Genomic DNA, 12,651 nt, shown 5'->3' with positions numbered 1-12,651 from the left:
TACGGAACCAGGAAAAAACTGAATAGGTTTCTACTGTTCTAGTTGCTGTAATTGTCTCTGTAGATTCAGAAAAGATCTTGTGCTGCCCCACAGAAGCCTCTGGAAACAAAAGGTGGCTGGCTGGTGGGCCAAAGGCAGCCTCAAATAATATCACTTTATATCGTTCTGGGGGTGTTGAAAAAAGGACTTAGTGCGAAGTAGTAAATATATTAAAATTAATACCAAAGCTTGAATTCTGCCAACTTCCCTATGTAAACAAGTCCTGAGATGTTATATATCAAGTTCAAAGAATAGGTCATCAAAAGTAAGAGCAATGAATATTGTTTGGCTGGATCCTCTCATCTAGTTAAATCATAGGTAAATAAAACTGCCCTGGTCTGTAATAACAGCTACTAAAAGCTAAAACCAAACAGAAAAACATAGAAAGAAAACAAAGAATGTTGTCTTTTTAAATACTGCCTTATTTTCTGTTCAACAGGAAGGACATACAAACTTTTCACAAGTCTTGTAAAATGGAAAGGGGAAAATGGGGTAGATAAACTCCCTGTGCTCTGTTACTGCCCCAGACTGGGGGAGCAAAATGAAGTGCTGTCATGTGACCAGAGTGGTGACAAGTCTTCCTTGTTTCTTGTCCATATGGACAAGTATTTCTGAGGAGTGACTACGTAAATTCACTCAGATGCTGAGTTCAGTACCAGTTCTGGTAACTAACTAGTACTGTTGTTTCCATGAGTCAAGTGAAAAGGCAGTGTGTTTCTTCCTACTAATGGAAACTTCTCAGCTACTCTTCCATCCACATAAAACTGGGGCTACTTTAAATTGTTGGGTTGACCTATAAGACCCTGGGCAAGAACCAGCTATTAGATGCAGCTACATGTGCCCAAAATTAGATACTCTGTGGGAACTTTGCAAATATGATCACTTCTTTTGGCTAGAGGAGTCAAAAGCTATCTGTACCTTGGTAGAGAAGGGTTGAGTCAGAGAATAAGGCTATAACTTGGCATACATTTATGATAAGTTTCCAGAAAGACACTATTGAAAGAGACCTGTTCACAGCTGCAGAAATCAACCCCACCATTCTCAGCATTCAAGTACTTGAAATTTTTAAGCGATCAGTACTGCAAAGGAAGTACAACTATCTCAGCTGAGGGACTGAGGCAGAAAGACACAAACTGACTTTATTAGTATCACCTGTAAAGTGAGAACTGCTTACAGATTAGCCACTAGACTACCATGCCTCATTGTGCTAGGCTGTCTGTACTACCATGCTGTGGCTTTTGTGCAAATCTGCTTCCAAATTTGTCATCTTCTTCATGGGAGGATCAAGTAATGGGCTAATGGTGGGGTGGAAAATAGTAGGATCAGGATAGGGGAAAGACAATCCTTTTCTCTACTGTGTTATAATGTGAGACTGCAGCTGTAATCTCTCACTTTATCTTAGCTCTGCTGTATTTCCTCATATTCCTTTTTCTACTCAACTGGTGCAGTGATTTTCCGTTCTACTAAAGCACTGTCCATTCTCTGCTCATCCTCCTTTTTCCTTATCAATTCACCTTGTGTATCCCAGGGTGTATTTGTAGGAGATCCCCATACAGGGTCTTCCAACTCCAAGGTTGAGTGAATACACTGTTTGTCTCAGGCCATTTTAACACAGCAGTTATCTTCTTTGGATATCCCTTTCTGCAACACTGAGTCAGAAGCATCTCCCTGAAATGCTCTGCGTAATATAATAAACATACAAATGGCAGAATCAAAATGAAATTGGAAAGTGAAAAGTGAACATTCAGTGATAAAAATGTTGTGGTGGTTTATAAGATTACCAACGATTAGGGATTTCATACATATCAAAACTTTTCTTTGTGAAACTAAAAGACACTGCCAACCCTTATCTCTCTGCAACAGGATTTTCTGACAAAAGCCTTCCTATGGATTCATTTTGGATTGTTAATACTGAAGGAAAACTATATAAGACTACTGCAAATCTACAGTGGGGAGACAGTCAAAGAAAGCAGTGTAATTGGCCATTTCACAGGTATGGGGATTTCACTGATGACATACTTACGAAGAACCAATCTAAGGAAATAACAGCACTTAGAAACCTTAAAATCTGATGTTCTCACACTTACAAGAGCAAAAGAAAGACACAAAGGGCATCTCTGACAGATAATAAAGTGTCTCAAGATCAGATTGAGTTTAATACTCTGAAGGCTTTGGACCTTGGAAGAGTATGAAACGACAGTGAAAACAGATTGGTCTGAAACTCTTTTCCTGTACAGCAGTTTAATTCCACTGATTTTCATGAAGTTATTCCAGACTTGCACTAGTGTAAGGCTAGAACATGAGCTATCACTTCCTAGCCTACAGCTGTCTGGAAAATATCCAGTCTTACAAAACCTCCCTGGCAACAACCACCTCATTTTTTCCCTTCTTCAGTATTCTGTTATGCAACCTGGAAACACAGTGATTTAGCCTGGAAAGAACCAATTAGAAGTGTCTGTATCTCATATGAATGAGAGAGAATTAGGCAGAAACCTGAAAATGCTGACATCAGTAAAGTGTTGGTTAACTTCAATCTCTTCTAATCACATACAACAGAAATAATTTCAATATGCAAGAAAAATGCACCTCCTTGGGAGATGCACCAGTTTGCTAGCAAAGGCTAGCCAAAACTGGATTTCAGCATATCCACACTGGATGTTATAGTGTGGGGTGTTTAGAGATTGTCCAAGGTAATGTTCTCTGCAGGTGGTTTAACCGATAGCTGGGTTTTGCCACCAGATAATGCAGTCTTCTCTCTTCCTGTGATGGCACAGCAGCAGCAGGCTTCCCTTACTGACTTCCCCACTGCAGCCACCTCTGTCTCCTCAGTCTATGCCAGAAGGTTGCATTTCTGCTGTGGAGAGAAAGGTGTCTGTGCAATAAAGTTGGAGAAAGCCACTTGTCTCACACCAGTACCTGGGCTTCCGTCTTCTCATCTTCCTTCCATCCACAGCCATGATCAAATCTGTGTAGTGGGCCATTACCAGAGCAGGAGGAAGAGTATGGCCACTTGGGCAGTATTGCTTGCTTGTTCTGCTTTAGGGAAACAGCAGTGAGCTAGATGGAAACATCTCATCTGCTGGATTTAACTGAGAGCTGCTAGCTGAATGTCACTACTTTTATAAGGCATAGTAGTGTTAGACAGTTAATGAGAGAATCCACACAGTTCAGTAGATCTTTTTCATTTTTAGAAATATGGTGGGGGACAGTGCTAGTGATAGTCTTATCAGTTTTTATTAAATAGTTTACTAGGATGCTGAATCTAAGACATTGGTGTCAACTCTATGTAAGAGTTTTAGAGAGTTTTAGGTTCAATTCCTTCTTCTTTCTGAGAAGATCTGAACCTGATTTTTAAAAAATTCTCCTTTCTATACATCCAAAATAGCAGAGCGCTAAAGTAAAATAGATTAGATGGGACAAATAGGAACACACTCACTATCCCTCTGATTAAAAGTATTCCACTTTGAATACAGTAATGTATTGGCTGGGGAGAGAGCATGACTCCATGGGTCACTGCTAAGACCGACTCTCAAAAGCATCAACAAACATGTGTGTTTCGTATTATGCGTTCTTTGGAGACAGTCTGCTGTTGGACAGATGAGTATTTGGATACTAGACTACAAAGCAGCATTTTTTTCTAGTCTTTTCCTTCCCTATATTAATTATTCGATGTAAAGTGTAATTCAGCCTGCACAAGAGGCTCAGAGTGCCCCCTGTAGAATAATCCATGCTGCAATTTGCCTTTGCCTGGGGACAGTGATGCAGGTTCAAATCCCTTTGCTATCCAGTCAGAGTGCTCTAACAATTGATTGAATGATTTAGTAGGCGAGCACGGCAGAAGCACTGCTTCATCTGGCTGCACTTTGTGCAGACCGTAATCTGATATGTGTAGCTAGAGAATGCCTATTTGAACAGACTTCGCTGAAAATGGCAGGGATCCTGTGCTCATGGACCCTGAGGAGTTTACCCTATTATTGGCTTCCATGTTATGACCTGAATCTGGGAATATTCACAAGCTGATTCAGTTTATGGGACTTTACTGTTGGGAATTACATATCTGCAAGTGGTTAGGCATTTCCTGGATTAGGCAAAAAAAGCTGAGCATGTGTTTGAAGATCTTTATGTTTAAATTAGGTCTTTTTACAGATAGTTGGACATATAAAAGTGTCTTTGGATCTGGCCATAAGCACCTGATTCTACAAACCTTTCTGCAGCCTAATGGGCTTTAATGAGATTTAATATGCATGTTTACAGGATTGAGGTCTCATGCCATAAAGTAACACATCTTTATGTTTTTTTTATTGGCTGAAACTACTTTTTCATACTGAAAGTGTTGCAATAGTGTAATAATTCATATGCCTTATGGTAAAGAGATGACTGGGACATTGATTGAAGTTATCTTATTTTTTTGGGACAAAGCAGCTTATTTGAAGGACTTTTCTGTATACTACTCTGTACAAAGACCTGAGTGCCTCGTTATGACTGACTTTAGCAAGTTCTGGTATTTATTTCCATCGAATATGTGGAATGACATATACATGTTTAAATCTGACAGATTTTTAAAAACTCATACTGTGTCTCTAATTTAATATGTACTCTTTCACAGTGTAACTGCATGCTTTTTAAAAAAACGTGCGCCCTTGAAATACATAACTAATTTTGCATTAACTTTTCTTGTTCCCAAGACTACAAACAAGAATAATGCTTTTCATAATTGCAAGCAGTAAAACAAGGTTTGTATGCCAGTGCATTAATAGTTTTTACAAATATACATTTATTACACAGATTTTCAAGGCCTTTTTTCTCTGTGGGAGCTATTTCTGTCTCCACAGGAACACTTTCTTGCTACACAGCATTTATTACTAACACCACACAAACACTTATTCCATAAAATACAAGAAGTAAATAAACAAACACAACCGCTATATTAAAATGGTACTGTTCAAAAATCTAAAGCCCATTGGAAGTGGCTAACAAAAGCATTCATCCAGTCTCATCCTACAGCAAATGACTTTAATATTAGTTGCAGCTGCTCAGCTTTTCAGCATGTCTGTCTTGGCCTGATGTGTTCTCTAAGAGGCAATGGCACATACTGCTGCACATGGTCAGTTGCTCTACCTTTGTGCTGCAGTTCTTTACTCCACACAATGTTCTTCTTGGTACACAAAAGCAGCTGCTGAAGAAAACGCTTCAGACCGAGGGTGAGAGAACTGATGGCAGCACTACTAAGCAAACTCCAGTAGAGACTGAGAGAGTGAGACGGTGCAGAGACACCAAAGGAGCTTCTGTGAGAAACAAAAATACCAGCATTATTACCTGCCATCAGAACCCCAGGTGAGATAGAAAAGCCACTAGAGACTTCTTGGCTGTAGATCTGTGTTATGCCTGACTCAAACAGGTTCACCTTAGATTAATGAAATAGAATATTTTGCAGAAATGATACCAGCAGCTTTTTCTTTTTTCTTTGCCTTACCAGTGATGATAATGATGATGATTATTTTTTGCAATAGCAACAAAATAACTCTGGGGGGAATTATCTGTACCTTTTGGAAATTTCATTGCTCATTGCTAAGTTAATTAATTAAAAATTCCAATGCATGCAAAATTCAGAAATGTCTATATCTGGCTAAGTTATCCATGCATTACATCAGTGCCTCCTGAAAGTGGTGGTAGAAAGAAAAACAGGCAAAACCTGATGCTTGCTGCTTAATTTGCAGACTTATATTTAAATACATTTTATTCTAGTCATTTGTAGTGAGAGTTTTACCCTGGAAGAGCCCCAAAAGCTTCATATGAAACATGCACAGTTGTTTCTGTTAGTGCTCAGGCTTTATTTCAGGCAGGGTTTTTTTGCATTGCTCTAGCCATGCAGCGATCTGTAAAGGGAACCTACTCTGATACAGTTTGAAAAGTGCATTTTGTACTTGGCTCTCCCTTTGATCGAATTAATCTGGGCTTTTTTGTAGTTCTAAATGAGGCCTATGGGCTGACAATGTAGCTGTTTAAAGGGGATTTTAGGGGATAATAGCCAATGCAAATAGTGCCATGAGAATGGCAACTTGCTTTTGCACTTTCAATCACATAATAACAGCAAAGAAAGCTTTTAAAATGAATTGAAATTTTGTGGCATGCCATCTGGGATTATTTGGGGAAACAGTTCTGAATACTATGGTTGTGTAAAAGAATGGTACTATGGGGCACTCTTAAGCTGACATGTTTCAGATGGCACCCTTATGCTAACTGCTGCAAAGTTGGCTAGCATTTTTTTTATTATTTTCTTTCTCCTGGATTATCTGCAAAAAATTCTCTTTGCTGGTATTTGGGCCTGAAAAACTTTTCTATTGTTAAAGAATTCAATTCAAACCCCTTGCAGCTGCTGATCCCTTTATTGTTCCAAACGTTATGTATACGCGTCTCAGATGAATGTAGCCAAGCCTTTTAATGCCTTAATAGGTGTCTGTATAAAGGTCATTTATTCTGCAGTACTTGTTTTAACAAAAGTTTATACACAAACAACAACTACGGCTAAAACATTCACATTAATCAATGCTCCTTGCAGTGCAAAATGCAGAGAGCAACCTAACTGGAGAAGGTATGTCAAAACATGAGAACTCTTCTGTGTTTAACTGTGAAGCAGCACGTATTTTAGACTCCATCATCCAAAGCTGCATGAAAAATCATTTCAAAGCTGTTCTGAGCAAGGACTGATGATTCGAGACTTTTCAGGACAAGCGCAGTTTTGAGGAGGTCACTGAAAGGTTTAATACCCAGGAATTGGTGGAAATGTGGGGAAAAAAATAAATATCTGAGTTCTCCTTTCCAATTAGTTTTGGAACTGAGCTTTAGGCTAGCCAGCACCTTGACATTTCAGTTGACATAGCTGCCTTCTTTTCTTTTGCCTTTCCTTTTGTCTTAGCTCCAACTGGCTGCCCTTACAAACACTCCTTGAGGAATTAGGGTGCATGTCAGATATCTTAGATGAGAACTGAGTACATTTCTCTGGCATGCAAGACTTTTCTTTTTATAGAAATATTAAAATACCATCTGTAAGCTTTAGAAATGTAGGTCATGTCCATGGAGAGTTTAAATTTGAGATTATGACAGATGTTGGGTGGTGAATTAAAAATTTGGCTCCAAGTCTGTAAATCTAACTTGGTTCCCTTGACTTCCCTGGAGTTAGTTCTGCTGACACACATGTAATGAGATCAGATTCTGATTATCTAAGTACTCAATTGAGCTCAGCAGAATATAAATCCATCAGTGATATGAGGGATGGGGCTTGTCAGGAAAATAACGTGCAAGCTACGGTGGGGACACATGAGGAGCAGGGCCAAAGAAGCCCAACTACTTGGTCTCTTATAGAAGAAAATGTAGAGAAAGCTGTGCTTCTTTTTTTGCTGCTTAGTATATTTTAATAATTCTTGACAATAATAGATTGTGCTCTTATCTCTAAATGTGTGATTTTTAAATATATAACAAGAAATCTGTTAGTGCTGCTGCTAGGGGCTTTACTATACACCACTCCACCACTCTGTGTCAAGCTCTATACATGGATCACAACCGCTCTGTACAAAAAGCTTAAAAATCAATTGTTACAGCAGAGGTCCGAGAAAAATTTGAATGTATTTCACTGTGTTGATCATTCGATCAACAGCTGTGGGCTCTGCCAGATAGCTGAGGACATTGTTCTGTCAAGGATTGCGGTGAGCATATCCTCTCTCTCCAGGCTCGGATGCTTAGCTAGCACAGCTCAGTTGCTCTAAAGTGCTACCTGCGAGACAGAGGCAGGCTGGCTGCGGCTGCCTCATGCAGGACTTCACAGAGCGCCGTCACTTCCACTGCAGCCGTATGCAAATAGGTGGAAAGTGCAGTGTTTGGAATGTGCCTCACAGCTGACGCTGTTAATCTCATGGGCAGCCACGTACTGCTCTAGCTGTAGCTTCCAGGTGGTCTTCAAAACTAGCCACATGTATAATGTATTCTAATAATCCCATTTGGCAACAGCATAGACACAGCTAACTGTGGCTAGCTCTTCATCCAAGCGAAATAACCGCAATTTTGCCAAGAGAAGATAAGGTGCCAATGCACTTGGCTAGCGAAGCGACTGGTCAAAACCCAAATCAGAAAGCTCAAATCCTTCTTGTTTTGGCAGGTAAATCCCGTTGCTATAAGTATTCTAAATATTTAATAACAACAATATAGCGATTCTGTGGGAGAGATACAGAGCAGCCATGGTGTGGCGCTGCAGAATGCAACTACAAGAATAGCAGGAGGAGATGGGGAATGCCATTTTCAGAAGTGGAGGGGAAAGGTTTCCTCCTTCTGGTAAATCCAGCCTTACTGAGACTAGTAAAACATAAGGGAGTAATAGAAAAAAACAGAACAGAACATACTGCCAAACCAGAGGCATGTTTCCTCTATGAGAAACAGATTTTCTCAGCTTCTGCTGAGCTCATTCCACCTTGAAAGGTGTGATGCAGTAGACAGGGTCCATTACAGAAGCAAGACACCACTAATTAGCTGCTTGGTGGTGTTTTGCTGCACTGAAAAGTAGTGGCTCCTGGCCAGCATACCTGCTGCTGTGTGCAGGAACTCAGGGAAAGAAGCACTTGGCTCCAGGTTCTTGAAGATGATCTGGATGAGGCTGTTTTGCCCCAGAGCAGGAGGTATCGTTGTGGCTTTTATAGAAAAAGGGCTGTTATGGCAGTTTGTGCCATGTCACTTGACTTTGACCTGTGTCAAAGTGCATATATAGATATGGAAATTCAAAGTAAAGGACAAACTTCTCAAAGTGTGCATAAGAGTTGAAGTCATGGGGTGTTTAGGGTGTTGCATAAAGATTTTACATACTGCTGTTACTTAACTTAGGGTGTATTTAGTTTGAAACTAGAAGAGGGTTTTTAACAGCATCAGTATATACCATGCTGAGGGAAAGACATTTACAGAGAAAGGGAAACATGCACCATCAAGAAGCAGGAATCCCTCCTCTACCCAGCATTCTGGCTAGAGCGCAGCAGGGGAACCGCTACGGTGTCACAGAAGCTGCTGAAATTTCTGCTGCTATCACTGAGGGAGCAATAGCTATGTCTGGAAACAAATGGATCCACCAGCCACGGTCCCCCAGTGGATCTGGACTCTGGAAACATTACCCTCCTCCTGGTCCTCCCTATTCTCTCCCCTGGTTCACGATACGAAGCTGTTTCAATTCTAAGGGAAAGGACTGGTCCTCCTATCAATAGTATGTCTCATGCAGAAGATCAGAAGCTGCCCACATGCTGCTGGAGTAGTTTTATGGTAAACAGAGGCTATGCTCTGCATGTTTTTATTTGAATTTAGTCCTTTTCAATTCATTAAGACTAATATAATAACATAATAGTGAAGCTGAGATTTTTTCATTGAAATCTGACCCCGGTATTTTAGGTTGACATGGTCATGCCATTTTCAAAATATTATTAATCTATTTTAAGTCAGGTAATTGCTCGAGCAACACTGCCAACTGTATTCATTGCTCTGGTAGCTTAATTAAGAGCATTCAGAAAATATTTTTGTGCCTTGTTTGACTTTTCTGAAAAAGATGAAATGTTTATAGGATACTGTCATGCCCGTATCAGGCCTGATTTCATAAAATGAGGAATCAGTCAAATCTCTAACTGGCTTTTACAATGTATCTGCAGCCAAGCCTTTAGCTGGGTTAAATGGCTAATATTCTTTTATCTTGCCCTTCAGATTGCAAACCTGATTTCATAAATCCAAGAGTATCACTTTTCAAAGTGTTTTTTCCTGCTTTTTTTCTGTAAATCCATTGCCCTAATTTCTACAGTATCCATGACTGTAAAGCATGTGCAAAGTAGGTCCTTGCATCAAATTAATTTTTTGTATCGCATGATGCAGCAGGTGTAAGTGCAAAATGCATCTCTGTTATCCCCAAGCAAGACCTACATACCTACACACCTTGCTTCATCACCAAATCAGCTCTGAGTGGCTTTATAGCAACAACAACAACAGCAAAACAATATTGACATTTAATATTACATTCTGAAATAATTAGTCTGACTTAAAGGCTGGAGTGATCAGTAGCCAAAAGCTGAAATGGATCATGAAGAAGGCTGGTCATCTGATCAAAAGTTTAAAATAAGTAAGGTTAAAAACACCACCAAATGCTCAGCAACACAAGTTTACTGATTGGTAGCAGGCAACTTTTTAATTTTCTGGAGAATATGTTTTTAAGAAAGTTGCATTCTTGTCTATCGACTCACCCAATATTATTAATCTTTGGGAACACTGTATTCCTCCTGATGCAGCAAAGTTAGTAATTATAATATATAAAAATAGTAAAATACCCAGGATATATATAATTATTTTGTCACTCACAAGTCAATTATTTTAGTTCAGCATGAACTATGCATTTTGCCCTTAATAGAGTACTTGCATAATTCCTTTATTAAAAAAACCAACCTAAAACCCCACAGCAGTAAACCGTAGTAAGAACTGTTAGGCAAAAGACTAGCACTGAATTATTTGTAGTATATTGGAGGGAGTTGGCAGGCTGTGTAGGAACTGCAGAAGTGTTAGGATTTAATATTTTCACTGGCTTAAGCTCCAGATTCCCTGATTAGATTTGTAGGTGATTGTAGCTATGATTGTAGCTGTTTCACAAACATGTAGTAATACATGGGCCCTGCACTGATGAGCTTAGAAATCTGCTAACATCGTCTGGGTATTTGAGTGTGTTTTCTCAACAAACAGTCCACAGGCGCTCTTCATGGGAGATATTATAAGTTGGGGTTTTTTTTTTAATCTCTTTCCCCAGTTTCATTTGAAATGTTTATTCTGCTGTGAATAAAAGTGATGTAAGAATGGTTCCTTAGGCAGAGGCACCTAGGACAGACCTTAAGATCTCTGCATGAAATTGCCACAGACCAATTTGGAGAGAGTGTAGGCTGCTGTTAACCTTTTGTTGGTCTGTGTCAGAGAGAAAGTTAACCTCTCAAAAAGAGGCAAATTTGAAACAAATGCAATGAGACTGTTCCTGGCTCCTGCCTCAGCCCCTTATCGGTGCAAGAGCTATATGAATTCCCAGGAAGCAACTCTCTGGTCATAGACATTTTTGAAGCTGATGTAAAGGGTCCTACACTCATAGGTTTGCATGGGGAAAAATAGGATCTCAAGGTAAACAGAAATAGTAGGGTCTGTCTGTGTAGCACCACAGGGATTTTGGGGAGCAAAGTACTCTCTTGGAAACTGCACTGTCTTGTCATCACAGTCCTTGCAGCAGATCTGGAGGGCATGAAAGGGTTGTAGAGTCCTCTTTACCTCCTGACATTTTATGCTACACTCTTCCATGATGTGACACAGCTAAAACCCAGTGCGTGCCGTTTTTTGTTCTACTGAGCAAGGTGAGAGTAGCAGGTTTAAAGTTAGTGACTCCTGTGATTTTAAGAAAGCCACATTCCTTTGTGACTCAGACTACGCTGGATCCATATTAACTAAGAAAGTGAAAATAAAAGTGGTTATATCGTTTCTCTTTCACCATTCAGTCTAACAAAGTTCAGTGTTTTCATTGTCTGGTATCATTCACAGATACACTCCAGAACTGTGAAACAGGCTGAACCACACGAAGAAAATCTTGTTTGAAGTCTTGATTACCTTGTATTGGGGTGAATCTTACCCATTTTGCACCTTGCATCTGAGATACAAATGACTAGCACAGGCAACTTCCCCTGTGTAAATCATTACATAGCTGGGGTGAATAGCCCTCCAGGATTATCAGGCTTAGGCTTTATTCTGAACACAGCTCAGTTTGACTAATCAAACTGAATAGACTGCTCTGTCAGTCTAACTTGCCTTCTGCAGATTCAAATATCTAGGCTGACCCTATCCCTTGTTTCCTTTCCTGTAAATGCTGGTATCAGAGTAGTGCATAAGGCACATCTAAGACTTAGTGCTGCATTGAGGAGACGTAGTAATGTCCTTTGGTCAAGAGACCGTTCCTCCAAGGGAAGGAGGATGAACAGGTTGCAGGGAGAGCACTGGAGCCTGTACATGACACAAACTGGGAACTGGAGGCTTTTTTGAACTCTTATTTACCTTGGAAGAGGAATTGTTTTTTAATGTGCAGAAGGCTGAATTAATTATTGAACTGTTGAAAAGGAGGCTATCACCAGACAAGTGAAGACAAGACTATTCTGTGACCTTGAATGACTACAGGATTTGCTGCCAGTTCAATTTACTGTTCAATTAGTTGCTGATGTTGCTTCTTTTCAGAAATATTGGAGTCATGCAGTAGAAAACACAGGGCACATACTGAAACATTGCTTCTTAGGTCAGCAAGAGTTTAGATGGCTGTGACTAATGTAACACTTTGCTTTGCTAAATACACTGTGGAACAGGGTCATGAGAGTTGGCTTTGTCACTAGGTGCTGAACTTGGAAAGCTTCAGTTCTCAGATCACACATCTTTGCTCGGATGGTAATTATAGTAGCTGATTATAGTAGTAGGTCTTTATCTTCTATGAGGATAGCCAGTAGGGGAGTAGAGGAGCTTTTTGTTATGCTAAAAAGCAAGCAGATCCAGTTGCCTCTTTGCTTGTTTGTTTGTTTTTCTGTAGAGCTT

The sequence above is a fragment of the Phalacrocorax aristotelis genome, chromosome 1, assembly GCF_949628215.1.
Source record: "Phalacrocorax aristotelis chromosome 1, bGulAri2.1, whole genome shotgun sequence".
NCBI lineage: Eukaryota > Metazoa > Chordata > Aves > Suliformes > Phalacrocoracidae > Phalacrocorax > Phalacrocorax aristotelis.
This window is presented reverse-complemented; position numbering follows the sequence as displayed.